General features: G+C 41.8%; 1 protein-coding gene across 5 annotated transcripts in view; it reads left to right on the top strand.

Annotated features, from left to right (window-relative positions):
- Positions 1-11278: 11278 nt before the first annotated feature.
- gli2a (GLI family zinc finger 2a) overlaps positions 11279-15819 on the top strand; it is a 119019-nt gene continuing 114478 nt past the window's right edge. For all 5 annotated transcript variants that reach the window (XM_061841143.1, XM_061841137.1, XM_061841136.1 and 2 more), the window contains exon 1: positions 11279-11696. The gene's annotated coding sequence lies outside the window, so the exon portion shown is untranslated. The remainder of the gene's footprint in view (positions 11697-15819) is intronic.

A 15819-nucleotide genomic window follows, 5' to 3' on the forward strand; every position in this document is an offset into this window, starting at 1 on the left:
AATGTTACGCGCCTCCATTGCTGAGGCAGCAGATTGGAACTGTGGATATAAGGTGGGTGGTGCCTCTTGGGGCAGGAATACGCGAACCAGTTGGTGGACAAGGGTCAAGTTGAAGAAGGAGTCTTATCAGGAATTTTGTGCCTGTGTGACTCCTTATGCAATTGATGGGTATCGGATGGCCAAGCAGAATACAGCTTTGGTGATCGCTGAAAAAAAAAGCTTTTATCATGGGAAGAGGTTGGTGAAGCCATGGAGAAAGACTTTCAGACAGGTTTGAGGAAATTCTGGGCCAACCTTCAACATCTCAGGAGGCGGAAACAGTGCACTGTCAACACTGTGTTTTGTGAGGATGGCCTAATGCTAACCTCGACTCGGGATGTTGTGAGTCGGTGGGGAGAATACTTCGAAGACCTCCTCGAAACCACCAACACCTCTTCCCATGAAGAATGACAATCTTGGTTCTCTGAAGCGGGATTTCTCCTATCTCTAGTTGAGATCACTGAGGTGGTTAAAAAAGCTCCTCGGTGGCAAGCCTATGGGGGTGGATGAGATTTTATATATACATCCATCCATTTTCTTTGCCGCTTTTCCTCATGAGGGTCACGGGGAGAGCTGGAGCCTATCCCAGCTGTCAACGGGCAGGAGGGGGGAGACACCCTGAACTGGTTGCCAGCCAATCGCAGGGCACATGGAGACAAACACCAGTCACACTCACAATCACAACTAGGGGAAATTTAGAGTGTCCAATTAATGTTGCATGTTTTTGGGATGTGGGAAAAAACCCACGCAGGCACGGGGTGAACATGCAAACTCCACACAGGTGGCACCGGGATTGAACCCGGGTCCTCAGAACTGTGAGGCCAACGCTTTCACCAGCTGATCCACCGTGCCCCCCTTACATACAGTGAAGAAAATGAGTATTTGAACACCCTGCTATATTGCAAGTTCTTCCACTTAGAAATCATGGAGGGGTCTGAAATTTTCATCGTAGGCGCACGTCCATGGTGAGAGAGATAATCTAAAAAGAAAAATCCAGAAATCATAGTGTATGATTTTTTAATGATTTGCGTGATACAGCTGCAAATAAGTATTTGAACACCTGTATATCAGCTAGAATTCTGACCCTCAAAGACCTGTTAGTCCACCTTTAAAATTCCACCTACACTCTATGTATTATCCTGAATCAAATCAAACCTGAGTGAGGTCGTTAGCTGCATAAAGACACCTGTCGACCCCATACAATCAGTAAGACTCGAACTTGTAACATGGCCAAGACCAAAGAGCTGTCCAACGACACCAGAGATAAAATTGTACAACTCCACATGGCTGGAAAGGGCTACGAAGAAATTGCCAAACAGCTTGGTGAAAAAAGCTCCACTGTTGGAGCAATCATGAACATCAACATAACGGTCAATCTCAATCAGAGTGGAGCCCTGTGCAAGATATCACCTCGTGGGGTCCCAATGATCCTTAGAAAGGTGAGGAATCAGCCCAGGACTACACGACAGGACTTGGTTAATGACCTATAACCAGCACATATCAAGGCCTGTCTTAAGTTTGCCAATGACCATTTGGATGATACAGAGGAGTAATGGGAGAATGTTTCGTGGTCAGATGAGACCTAAATGGAACATTTTGGTCATAATTCCACTAACCGTGTTTGGAGGAAGACGAATGATGAGTTCCCTCCCAGGAACACCATCCCGACAGTAAAGCATGGGGGTGGTAGCATCATGCTTCGGGGGAGTTTTTCTGCAAATGGGACAGGACGACTGCACTGTCTTAAGGAGAGAATGACTGCGGCCATGTATTGGGAGATTTTGTGGAACAACCTCTTTCCCTCAGTCAGAGCATTGAAGATGGGTAGAGTGGCTGGGTCTTTTAACATGACAATGACCCGAAGCACTCAGCCAGGAAAACGAAGGAGTGGGTCCGTAAGAAGCATATCAAGGTTCTGGCATGGCCTAGCCAGTCTCCAGACTTAAACCCAATAAAAAACCTTTGGAGGGAGCTGGAACTCAGCGACAGCCCAGAAACCTGTCTGGTCTAGAGAAGATCTATGTGGAGGAGTGGGCCAAAATCCCTCCTGCATTGTGTGCAAATGTGGTGAACAATTACAGGAAACGTTTGACCTCTGTAATAGCAAACAAAGGCTACTGTACGAAATATAAACATTGGTTTTCTCTGGTGTTCAAATGCTTATTTGCAGCTGTATCACACAAATAAATCGCTAAAAAAAATCATACATTGTGATTTCTTGATTTTTCTTTTTAGATAACCAAAAGGTCCCCGGGATTGGGTGGCAATCAGTTCATGGTGTACCCCGCCTCATGCCAATGAAAGCTGGGTTAGCTCCAGCACTCCCGCGACCCTCGTGAGGATGAGCAGCTCAAAAAATGAATGGATAGATGACCAAAAGAAGGTTTGGTGAGTGAGTCTCAATTTACATGCACTTGCACATGCACTTTGGGAGTAGTGGGTCTTCAACATGTAATCTGAATTCCCTGGTAAAACAATCCCATTACAGCCTGTTTTGTGACATTAGAGAATTGTTCATTTGACCAAAATGTACCTCTTACACATTTAGTTGATAATGAGTTACACCATCAAAGCTTCTTGTCACAAAATAATTCATCAGGTAATATGATCAAGTGAAGTCTTTACAGTCTCAAATGTCAACCCTGTCACGCATAGATTTTCGCTCCACTTTTTTTCTCCTATAACTATCCATATCTATTTTTATTTAATCCCAAGCATCCTCTCTTCTACAATTTTGCAAGAACACTTTTTTTCAATCAGAATGCTCAACAAGGTCATTAAAATTCCTCCTTGTGAGTGGGTAGTTCCAAGTGTGGGAGGGCCAGTGGGCCTTACACCACCAGTCACCCTCTTTTGAGGACAATGCACAAGTACAGAGACACAGGGAGCAATAGAGGCCATTCATGTGTCCAGGATAGTTTTGAAAATGTGCACTCAAGTGTGATGCAACCCCAGTGAGAGAAAACAGGTGGCAGCAACTCTAGTCCTGACACCAACCAAGGTTGCACGTCTTCATTCAGACTAATTTTTTCCACTTCTTTTTGCGTCTTCATGTTTAAGCCGGCGGCATGCTGGAGCAACTGGTTAAGAGCGTTGGCGTCACAGTTATGAGGAGTGGGGTTCAAATCTTGGCCCCGCCTGTGTGGAGTTTGCATGTACTCCCCATGTCTGCATGGGTTTTCTCCAGGCACTCCAGTTTCCTCTCATATCCCAAAAACATGCATTCATTGGGGACTAAATTGCCCATAAGTGTGACTATTGTGTGTCTCTATGTGCCCTGCAATTAGCTGGCTATCAATTCAGGCTGTACACTGCCTCATGCCCAATGATAGCTGGGATAGGCTCCAGCACTCCCACGACCCTTGTGAGGATAAGCGGCAAAGATAATGGATGGACAGATGGGTGTTGAAGCCAAATTTACATGGACTTTACAAGACTTTCAAAGGTTTTCACTGCAGATCAAAGACCAGTGGGAGTCACCTCAAGATGTAGTTATTTCCTGTTTTTTTTTCCACATGCATTGAGTCATTCACAGATTTCAATGGACATGTTGGTGAAGGAAACAGGGGCGATGAAGAAATGATAGGTTAGTACGGCATTCAACAAAGCAATTTTGAGGGTCAGGTGGTGGTGGACTTTGCAAAAAGGATGGAATTGGCAGTGGTGAACACTCATTTCCAGAAGAGACAGGAACATAGAGTGACCTACAAGAGCGGAGGTAGAAGCACACAGATGGATTATATTTTGTACAGACGATTTAATCTGTAAGAGGTTACTGATTGTAAAGTAGTGGTGGGGGAGCATGTAGCTCGACAGCATAGGATGGTGGTGTGTAGGATGACCCTGGTAGCAAGAAGGCAGATTAAGAAGACAAAGGTAGAGCAGAGAATCAGGTGGTAGAAGTTGAGAAGGGAAGAATATGGTGTGGCCTTACGGAAAGAGGTGGGACAGTCTCTAGATGGACTGGAAGATCTTCCAGAAGACTGGAATATTACTGCCAAGGTACTCAGAGAGGCAGGCAGGAGAGTACTTGGGGTACCTTCTGGTAGGAAAGGGGAGAAGGAAACTTGGTGGTGGAACCCCAAAATACAGGAAGTCATCCAAGGAATGAGATTAGTGAAGATGAATGATTAGTAATGGGGAAGTTAGAAAGGCACTGAATTGAATGAAAAATTGAAAGACAGTTGGTGTTATGCTCCTGGCATCCTGCCCAGGCTGGGCATGGCTGATTACGTCCGGTACTTATAGAACCCGGTGACGACTGGTCCTCCGCCAGATCGTTGCGGTTCATGCCCCGTTCCAGCAGTCCCGTATCTCTGATCGTATTTCCGTGTGTACTGACCTCCGCCTGTCCTCTGACCAACCCCGTAAGACTGACTCCTTTGACACTTCTGCCTTCCTTGATCGATCTCCAGTGTACCGACTCCTGCCTGCCCGCTGACCTGCTCTCCACGCCCGACGTCCTGACTACAGCTGCTGCACCTGACTGCCTGCCCAATCCCCGACTTTTGAATAATAAACGTTTTTCCTGAATTACCTCTGTGTCTCCCGTATACTCCTGCATTTGAGTCCTACCTCCGTTCCAATGGGTCGTGACAGTTGGTCCTGATTACATACCAGTGGAGGTATGGAAGCAATTTGGAGAGGTGGATGTGGAGTTTTTGACCATCTTAATCAATAGAATACTAGCGGGAGAGAAGATGCCAGAAGAATGGAGGAAAAGTGTGCTAGTCCCCATTTTTAAGAACAAAGGCAATGTTCAGAGCTGTGGAAACTATATAGGAATAAAGATGATGAGCCACACAATTAAGTTATGGGAAAGCATAGTGGAGGGTAGACTCTGGACAGAAGTATCTGCAAGAAACGGTATGGTTTCATGCCTAGAAAGTGTACCAAAGATCCATTATTTGCCTTGAGCATGCTCGTGGAAAAGTACAGAGAAGGTCAGAATGAGCTATGTTGTGTCTTTGTAGACCTAGAGAAAGCCCATCACAGAGTACCAAGAGAGGAACTGTGGTACTCCATGCACAAGTCTGATGTGGTGGAGAAATATGTTAGAATACTACAGAACATGTATGAGGGCAGTAGAACAGCGGTGAGATGTGCCGTATGTGTGTCAGAAGAATTTAAGGTGGAGGTGGGACTGCATCAGGGATCCGCGCTGAGACGCTTCCTGTTTGCGGCAGCAATGGATAGGCTGACAGATGAGGTTGGACTGGAATCCTCTTAGACCATGATGTTCACAGATGATATTGTAATCTTCAGTGAAAGCAAGGAGCAGGCCAAGGAACAATTAGAAAGATGGAGGCACGTACTGGAAAGGAGAGGAATGAAGATTAGCTGAAGTCAAACAGAATATATATGCATGAATGAGAGGGACGGAGGAGGAAGAGTGAAGCTCCAAGGAGAAGAGATAGCGAGGGTGGATGACTTCAAATACTTGGGGTCTGCAATACAGAGCAATGGAGAGACAAGGAAGTGAAGAAACGGGTCCAAGCGGGGTGGAACAGTTGGCGGAAGGTGTCTGGTGTTCAATGTGACAGAAGAGTCTCCGCTAGGATGAAGGGCAATGTTTATAAAAAAGTGGGGCCATGATGTACGGATTAGAGACGGTGGCCCTGAAGAAAAAACAGGAAGCAGAACTGGAGGTAGCAGAAATGAAGATGCTGGGGTTCTCACTTGGAGTGAACAGGTTGGATAGGATTATCAATGAGCTCATTAGAGGGACAGCCAAAGTTGGATGTTTTGGAGACAAGGTTACAGAGAGCAGACTTTGATAGTTTGGACATGTTCAGAGGTGAGAGAGTGAGTATATTGGTAGAAGGGTCCTGAGAGTGGTTGTTAGAGAGGAAGATGCACGAGATGGGCTTAGATTGAAAAAGATGATACGTTGTGGCGACCCCTAACGGGACAAGCTGAAAGGAAAAGAAGAAGAAGAGTGAGTCATTTGTCTCTTCACATTTATTTTGTTTTCATGTTGCCACCAGTACATTTTGCAGCAGGCTCTCAGGTGTATTTTGTTCTTGCTGCTTTAAACTAAAATGCTGTGAAAAAGTCCAGGCCCCCTACTCAACTTCTTATACTTTTGCATAGCTTCACCAATTTAATATTTAGGCTCATCAAAAAAAATACCTAAATATCAGACAAATAAAACACAAGTGAACTTAAACTGCCATTTTTAAAAGATGAGTTCATTGATTATGTTAAAAAAAAATAAGACTAGTCAAAGTTACTTGGCCATGTGTGAACAGTAACCTAATAACTGGTTGGGCCATCCTCAGCAGGAGTGACTGAAATTGAGCTTTTTCTAAAACTGGCAATGAGTCCTTCATATCACTGTGGAAATATTTTGGCTAACTCAATCCAGAATTAACTAATTAATTAGTTTAAAATCAAATTTAAGTATTTTACAGCACGGTATGAAGTAAATAAATGCAGAATTTACTGCAATGTTAAAGAGTGGATCGACATTCAAAAATTTGATTAGGATCTGCAGAAAATTTTTTGGGGAAAATCATGAAACTTCATTTTCCACACCTCATGGTAAAGACAGTTTGGCATTAAAAGAATGTAAAATATTATTTTGGACTATTTTTTCTAAGAAACAGATCACATATTGATTATGTTAAATAGTCTCTTCAAATAATCTGTTTAATTCATTTCCAAAAGGAAATTCATAGGGCCAAGTCGTAAATGTTATTGACTTGGTCATCAAAATTTGATTGATCATCAATTAGATCAGTAATAATATCTGAAGTAACTTGTGGAATATAGCTGTAAAAGAAATGCCACGACACGTACATGCAGCAAAATGCATCAGCTGTGTGCTTATGTAGCAATCATAGAAAACCAGAGCTCCATGACAGAGCTGTGTCAACAACATTTTCCTTCAAATGAGCTGCTCACCCATTTCAACTGTTCCAGTTACACAGAAACCGATTTGGTGTTGCTACTCACTCTGTAGTCACTAATTGCTGTTACATTCTGTTCCGCCTTTCCCGCTCTGAGTTGTTTACATAGAGTGGCATGAACATTTGTGTAAACAGGACCAACCAACTACAACAAAAACAGATTTTTGAAATAAATTTAAAAAAAAAAAAAAATATATATATATATATATAGACATTTTTATGGCTGCTCATATATTCTAATGGTCATGCATGATCACATAATTGTACACTGCCTTTTGTCCAAAATCAGAGGGGATAGGTTTCAGTTGGAATGGATGGATGGGTAATAATCATAATAATAATTACTATTATTATGTCACAGTATACAATGATCAGAATATTGTAAAAAAAACATATACATGGATATACATATGTATGGATATAAAATAAAAATTGTTTATGTTTACTGTGTGTACGTGTGACGTGTGCCCTGCACACAAAGACACAACATTCTCCACACAGGCCAGAATTATAATTCGGGTCCTCAGAAACGTGAATCAGATATGTTAAGCAGTTGTTCATCGTGCTGCCCCATTCACTTTAAACGTGTAAATTATGCGTCCAATTGTGTCTTTTGAAAACTTAATGTGCTTCTTATATCCTTGCTTATCAAGACAAATTCTTCACCATTTTCCAAAGAAAAACTATCTTGATGGAAAAGGGCATTATAGTTGTTTTAAATATGCTTAATTTTTGCTGATGATCTTTTCAACATCTGCTTTTAAACTTTGTTCTAAAAAGTGGTATCTTGAATGGGTTGAATAATAATGTCAATGAGGAAATCACAAAAAAAATTTGTTGGTATACTATGATTCATATTTTAGTAGTACAGCCCATATTTTAGTAGTTTAAAATGCATTTGTTGATTTTACATTTCAGCGACACGATGACACAACTAGTGAGAGTGTTGGCCTCACAGTTCTGAGGACCGGGCTTCAAATCCTGGGCCTTCCTGTGTAGAGTATGCATGTTCGTTCCTTGCCTGCGTGGGTTTTCTCTGTGCACTCTGGTTTCCTACCACATCCCAAAAACATGCATGATAGGTTAATTGAAGACTCTAAATTGCCTTGAGGTATGATTGTGAGTATAAATGTTGTCTGTCTCCATGTGCCCTGCAATTGGCTGGAAACGAGTTCAGGGTTCAGAGTGCCTCATGCCCGTTGACACCCGGGAAGGCTCCAGCACTTCCGCAACTCTCATGGGGATAAGGGGCTCAAAAAATGAATGGATGGATGGATGGATGGATGGATGGATGGATATATATTTTGGGCGGCACGATTGCGTAGCTGGAAAGCGTTGGCCTCACAGTTCTGAGGACCCAGGTTCAATCCTGGCCCTCCCTGTGTGGAGTTTGCATGTTCTCCCCATGCCTACATGGGTTTTCTCTGGGCACTCTGGTTTCCTTCCATATTCCAAAAGCATGCAACATTAATTGGACACTCTAAATTGCCCCAAGGAGCCGGGTAGGCTCCAGTACTCCCGCGACCCTTGTGAGGAAAAGCGGCTTAGAAAATGGATGGATGGATGGTTATATATTTTGTATTTGTGTATGTGATGCTTGCTATGAGCACACCAAAACTTAGCACAAAAAAATCTAGTCTTCTTTTATACATGCTCGAGGTTGCTTTGTCGTCTTCTACCTACAACTGAGGTAGATTCTTCTTCTATGCAAGTTAAAGACATAATGTTCTACGACTACACATTGGAAGCATTTCCACATGCCCAAACCCCAGTGCATTGAACAGAACGGCCATGTTTTAACCATTACATTCAAAGATGTTTTTGTTGTACGTTTAACCTAATTTCTGCTAGCTCAAAAATAAATACCGGTAAATAAAAAAACAAACTTCTGGGTGCATCGTTAATTATGTTCACATCGCCAGAAAAAAAGTAGCGGCGGAAAATACGGTAGTTAGGATCATTAACAGTAACTCATGTAATTTGTGAAACACACATGGTTGACACGATGCTGTTCATGTCTTACCATTATTCACTTTTGTCCTTGTCCTTCCTGATGGTAGGAGTGTATTTTAGTGGGGTACTCCCATTTGCTCCATTAATGGGTCCATCCATCTATTCATATTCGGAGCTGCTTATATTCACAAGAGTCGCAGGATTGCTGGAGCCTATCCCAGCTGTCACAGGGCAGGAGGTGGGGAACACCCTGAACTGGTTGCCAGCCAATCGCAGGGCACATGGAGACAGAAAACAGTTGAACTTACAATCACACCTTGGGGCAATTCAAGAGTCTCCAATTCATGCATGTTTTTGCGAAGTCCCTGGAGAAAAACCACGTAGGCTTGGTGAGAACATGCAAACTCCACACAGACAGGGCTGAGATTTGAATCCTGGTGCTCAGAACTGTGAGGCCAACGCTCTAACAAGTTGCACAACTGTGCCGCCCCCTGGGTTCCATCCAAAAAGTTGTGGCAGAATTTAAGTGGTTATCACTGTTTATGATTTTTCCCACGGAAGTTTAAGCATGTTGTTCAAATTACATTTGTATAGGAATGCTATGAAATGAGTGTAATTATCTCTTGATTTCACGCATTTTTATGACCTGAATTTTAAATAGTCAACATTTTTGGCTGGCTGTTTCAGCATGGAAGATATTAATCATAAATACACACCTCCATCCATTCTTAATAGCACTTACCTTGTTCAAGGTCAAGGGTGCTGGAGCCTATTTCAACTGACTTGGTGTAAGGCAGGCTACACGATGAACTGGTCGCTAGCCAGTCACAGGGCACAAATAAACACAGACTACCACTCACAATGACATGTATTTACAGTACATTGTCACTGAGTGGGAACTGGCAAATGCACCACGACACTATCAGCAACTCCATTACACTCATTCATACACAGATAAACACTTTTCACTTTTGCACTTTTTGTTGTTTTGAGCCTGATTTGGTGTCCAAGGTTTGGCAATACCGGCCTCCCTTGACACAATGAAAAAAATCACTAACTCAATGAGACTTGTACACCAGTTATCAGATATTTAGGCCCATTCCTTGTGAGGAAATGGTTGTCGCTGGCTCACCTTTGAAGGGTGCCTCCACACTGATTTTCCATATAAATACTTCAATGTGTAGTGGGTCTAACTCTGCGTTGTTTTTTTTGGGGGGGGATGATGGATAAATGAGAAGACACAGGTTGGCTGGTCTCAACCTAGTTTAATCCTCTCTCTGTTCCTCCCGCCACACGATAAGTGTGGCTTCAAAATAAAGCATGCAGCCTACTTCCTGTGTTTCTCAGATTGTCCACCAACAATTCAACAGCATCCCCCCCAAACAAAAAACGTTTTTAAACACACAATTCCTTATAACATTAATAACACTGAGAAGAACGAAAAATAATAAATGACAGAGGAATTGCTGCCTTTCAAAATAAAAGTGCGCTTCCATGTCCTGTTCCTATTATAGCGCACAACAACATCACACCATTGCATATGCCAGACTAACCATAATTTTGATTAATTTAATTATTCACTAATTACATAACATTCACCGTATTAATTTTGTTTATCTGCCGTCAGCACCGTTGTGAGGTAATGACATCATAGACAGGCCACCTCAATCGAGTAACAATACAAACATACAAAATATACACACGCATGCAAGTATTCTGTGTGTTTATACAATCGATTGATTACCTTCTAAAAAGAAATTAAATCAATTTATTTTATCCGAGGACAGAATGAGGCAGTTTTATCGAAGAGGAATAAATACCGATCTGTGCATCCATTTTTTGAACATCATCACAAGGGTCATGGGATGAATGAATCATATTATTGAGGAATATTACTCCCCTCGTACCAACAATGTTGTTTATGTTAATGTAATGTCATAGATAAAATGGTCATCTTACAAATGTGGTTCCATTTCTACCTCGGCGTTTAAGGCTCAAAATGTCTTCTTGTTTTTTCAGTTGATTATTTTACATATTCTTGATACAAATGCAATAGTTTGCACTCCCTCCCTCCACGTTACACCTCACTTACCCACAGTAATGTATTTAGGTAGACGGCAATTATTTTGCTTTTGTACAAAATCAAAAGCACCCACTTTAATGTCACTGATAATTGAATTGGACAGGAATTCATTCGCAACATGCATTTCGTGTCTAGTTCACACCAATTCTCACTCAGTTAGCTAAGTAACTAAGTGAGGCTCTTCCTTTTATTAAGCACCTTGAGAATTTAATAATCAATGTTATTTTATCCAACTCCCTCCTTGACATATGTGCCCCTGCTGGATTGAGTTAGGCCGGCCCATCTGGTGCAGCAAATGTCCTAACTCACCAGGGAGCCTGGGAGGGAGCGAAAGGAGGAGGGCCGGATTGAAAACAGATCAGCAGCCCTGATGATTTCAACACCAGCGCATGTCCTTCTCCCAGCAACCGTTTTTAAATTCGTTGTGCTCCTGCGAACGTTGCCCCAAACTCTCACAAGTCTTGGCCGAAAGGCGCACGAGGCGAGTGCCACAAAGCGCACCTTTTACTGCTGTCGGGAGAGAAAAAAAAGAATTTGGACGCTACATCTTCGGTTCTGCTTTCAGAAAGGCGACCAACTCTGTGCTGTTTCTAAACTTTTCCCAACGAGTTTCCTGGCGGCGTACTGGCTTCTCCGAGGAATCGGAGTTTAAATCGGAAGAAAGAAGAGGGAGAGCAACAGTTTCGAAGTGAAAAGTAACCTCAGAGGAGGTAAGCAAAAGTTTGCAGTGATGCTGACAAGTCACTTACACTTACGTTACACTTACGAATAGGTCTTTCGTGCCTTCAAATCGCCAGAAATGCTTTTGCTTGCCGGGTGTCATGCTCATTTCCCTCGTTTTCTTTTTGCACTGCGTGTCAACAGCAGATGACGAAGCCAGCTTCACATTTTATTTGCACTTTCAACTTCTGACATCGTAATCCCCAATATTTTTGTCTTGTCCGTATGGCAAGAGATCTAATCAGAAACCGAGACGCACATCTAATTTAAATGGCACTTAAAACTATTGTGAATTCTTGTTTCCACTGACCTGCGCATATATAATGCATTATGTTAAGTTAAAATATTGACAAAAATCATGTATACTAAACTTAACATAACTGCTGTTCAAAGACTTTTCTTGTTGTCTGCATGAAAGCGCAAAAGTAATAACACAATCACAGTTCCTAATCTCTTAATGCTACTAAGCCAAAACACAAATAAACATCAGTGTGGGGAATGCAGCATTACTGCATAACAGAGTTGTGTACTTATTGTTGAAAGTTTTGAAGTTCGCTGTTTGCTTTTCAGCCTGAACAATCAACAAACACTTGACGTCTTTGTGCGCCCCTTTAGCAGCGATATTTGTTGTTGGCTTTTGCTATTATCTCTTCGACACTGCTAATCATATTCAAACTCATTTTTGGGCTTCGGACTTTCACTTTTTATCTAGATGTGTCAACTAAATTTAACATAGATTAGTTCAAGGCATTTCATAAATGGAGCAGGTCTACGATCATGCTCCTCACGTGTTAAAGAAAGCAGCTAAACCTAGGTCCTCAAAGTTCTGAGAATTACATTTATGGTGTTCCCAAGGTACAGTATTTCTCATAAAGCGTGACTTTACAAAAAAGAAAAAAAACGCTTGGATTTAGACTTTTTGGGCAACTCAGCATTAAACAGCATGAAAAACAATGTGCATTAAGGTCAAGAAGAGCAGCATTCGCACAACAACTACAATTAATCCAAGAAATAAGAATTCAAAGAAAAAAGCAAAACACTCAAGAAAGTCTTTTTAAAAAAAATGTAACTTAACATATAATATATTTGCCACAGTTTTCTAATGAGGAGAATGTGTGTGTTCCACTTCAGATTATGACCACTGTAGTCACGGCTGAGTTGATTTGCATTAGTGAAAGAGAGTTTTAGTTCATTATACTGTTGTGAAGAATCGAAGGTATCAACAGTTAAAGCCTACGGGGAGTGAAAGGAGTAAAGAATGGGTTAGTCTATTCAACTCATTTAGTCTGCATTCGGGGGCTCTGCTCTGGAGTGTTCAGAGACCAGTAGTGGTCATGTTACTTTCATCTTTTTCAGTCCATCGAGCGTGTTGAGTGTGTGTAGATGTGATGTGGATGTATTGTATGCTGCTGTTGTCACTGTTTCACACATCTCCGGTCTAAATATACCCTGCTTTATTGATCAACTCCCTTTCGGTCTATTTTTCGGGTGAAAAGTAGGGTGGGGTGCTTGGGTTGCAAGTGCATGTATGTGTGTATTGGATGGGGTAGAGCTCAAGGAGAAGGCAAGTGAGAGGAGGTGGAACCGCGTTTTTGAAAGCAAATACCGATGAAGTCTAGCGTACAGGGACAGGGAGGAGGGTTAGAGGAGCGGGTCAACACTATGTGACTGGAAGGTGGGGGAGGAGTACCCTCCTACTATCACCACCAACTCCTGCTGGGTGACCTCAAAAGGAAAAGGAAGGAGAAGCCATTCAAACCCAACCACTGCCTATCCAGTACTTCATTGAGCCGAGTCACCGGGCTATACCAATAAAGCCATTCAGCGGCCATTGTGAGAAAATACAGCTTGTGTGAAGGTTGTTGAGGCCACAGTGGTTTTGTTGAAAATTACGTGGGGTAGTCAATCGGTTCGTTTCATTTGATTTAATTTAACCTACTAACAAATGTTTTTCTCCACAAAAATGTGGTTCGTAGTTTAAATGCTTAATGGAAGGTTTATTTAAAAAAAAAAAAAAAGTTTTGTTTAAACCTGTCGTCTTCCATTCTGCCACTTTGGAAGTGAGATCATTGACAGATGCTCATTAGACGAAGAGAGCTGTTGAGTGAACTTCAAGTTTTGGAAGGGGAAACGCCACTAATCAATTTCAAAAGGTTCCATAATATGTATGGGAAAACTGCAATAGGCTACAGCACAGGGGAAGAACAAGAGCCTGTTTTGAGTGACTGTATCAAGCAAAGACACGGCAGAACATCCTCACCGATTTATCTTGGGAATAGTGCGAGCGTCAAGGCAGTGATCAGAGAAGATCGCAGACTCATCAATGATGACATCACCATCATGTATCATCATTGTTGACAACACCTGACAGGTTTTGTCAAGCTCTTGAAAATGTTTGGTGGTGGTTTCCTTTCCAAAGCAAGAAATTCAATCACAGCTCTCTGCTTGTGACATGCATCCAACAATGATGACGTTTCCAAAACATGAACACAAAAACAAATGACTTCATTGCAACAGGAAAAAAAACATTTGAATGCCTGCTAGTTTTGGTTTGCATTGATCGGAAGTGCATACCTGATTGAAGGAGCTAGAAGAGCTGGTACCCAGGATGGAGGGTCCAAAACAATCCTGCCTGCTCTGGACTTAGTTCGAGTGCCGTGCAAGTCTTCAAAAGTGGGTAGGGTGGCGCCGACAATCCATTCAGCATTTTTTAAATTTATTTGTGCATAGAGATGAAGGGCGTTTGCCAATTTCCCTCCAGATTAAGTTTTACGGCGTGAAGAATCATCTTCAAATTTTGTAAAGGGATAGGTAGCAGTTGTAGGGTGGAAAATTTTGGTGCAGGAATGTTTCTCTGTTTGGCATCATTGATTCAATTACAGTGATTTGATTTAAACATTAGTTATTGCTTTGAAAATAAATGCAACTGAGTGAATTTCATTTTGAAACATGATTAAGAAGTCCAGAAAAGGGATAATCCAATATTTCACTTTTGTGAGATACTATTACAAACTTAACATGATTGCTGATACAGTATAAAACATTGAGAATAGTCATTCACATGAAAAACTACAGCCACAAAATTTGTGAATATATATTTTAATACATGAGTTTAAAATACTGTGTAGAGAAACCAGAGTATCACATACAGTCTGTATGCATGTGCAGGATTCAATAAATGAGACTGAATGGACGTGATGAATCCATTACTTGGTGCTGGGCTTAAGAGAAAGGGAAACGTGGAAGAGTGAGCAGGAGATTGTTGCTTACATTTATCTGTAGAGCACTTCATTTAATTCAGTCCCCTTTCCTTTTGGCATGTGGACAGCAGGGAACAACGCTTGCCTCTTTTAACACTTTCACTCTCCTTGAGAAGTCCTACTCATTCTTTCTCAAGTGTGAAGTTAAATAGACACCCATCATATCCTAGATGAGGAGAATGAGGTGGGGGGAATCAGAGTGAGCAGCTCTCTTACTTCCACCTCTTTAAACTGGAACAGCAATGAAAGAACACTCCAACCCTAGAAGGGAAACTGAGATCATCCAAGGACTGTCAAACTGCCTGCAAAACTGCAATATTTCGGAAATGGTATTGTCCTTTAAATACATTGTGTCTGACCGGTGGTTTAAATGCACCCATCTAGCCCTTTATTATGTGTATTACACGGTAAAATTAGACAAAACAAACAAACACATAAATTAAAAAAAAAAAAACCTTGTCAGTCTCTCGATGACTTTCTAACAGAGCCCCATTCATCGAATTCAGGGAGTGGGGTTATTCAGCTAAACTATACATTTAAAAAGGTCTGAGCAGCAGATACTGATCAACATTTTTCACATATCCCATGTACGTACTTGCAATCACACCTAAGTCATGCTGCTGCAATACCTTTTGGACAATTATATGTTTTCAGATTTGTGGGAGAAAGAAACAAATTTCATCAGCGGCGGCATCGTAGTCTTTTGGCTTTCAAAGCAACAGTGATGACTGCAGCTCTCATGTCTTTTGGGAAAAGCCTGCCCAGGTCATGGGAGGTCAGGTGGTTTGTGAAGGGGGATGGTTAAACACATTTCATTATCTTAACACAAGATTAACTCTCCAGACAATGGACA

This window comes from Syngnathoides biaculeatus, chromosome 14 (genome assembly GCF_019802595.1).
Source record: "Syngnathoides biaculeatus isolate LvHL_M chromosome 14, ASM1980259v1, whole genome shotgun sequence".
In the NCBI taxonomy this organism is placed as follows: domain Eukaryota; kingdom Metazoa; phylum Chordata; class Actinopteri; order Syngnathiformes; family Syngnathidae; genus Syngnathoides; species Syngnathoides biaculeatus.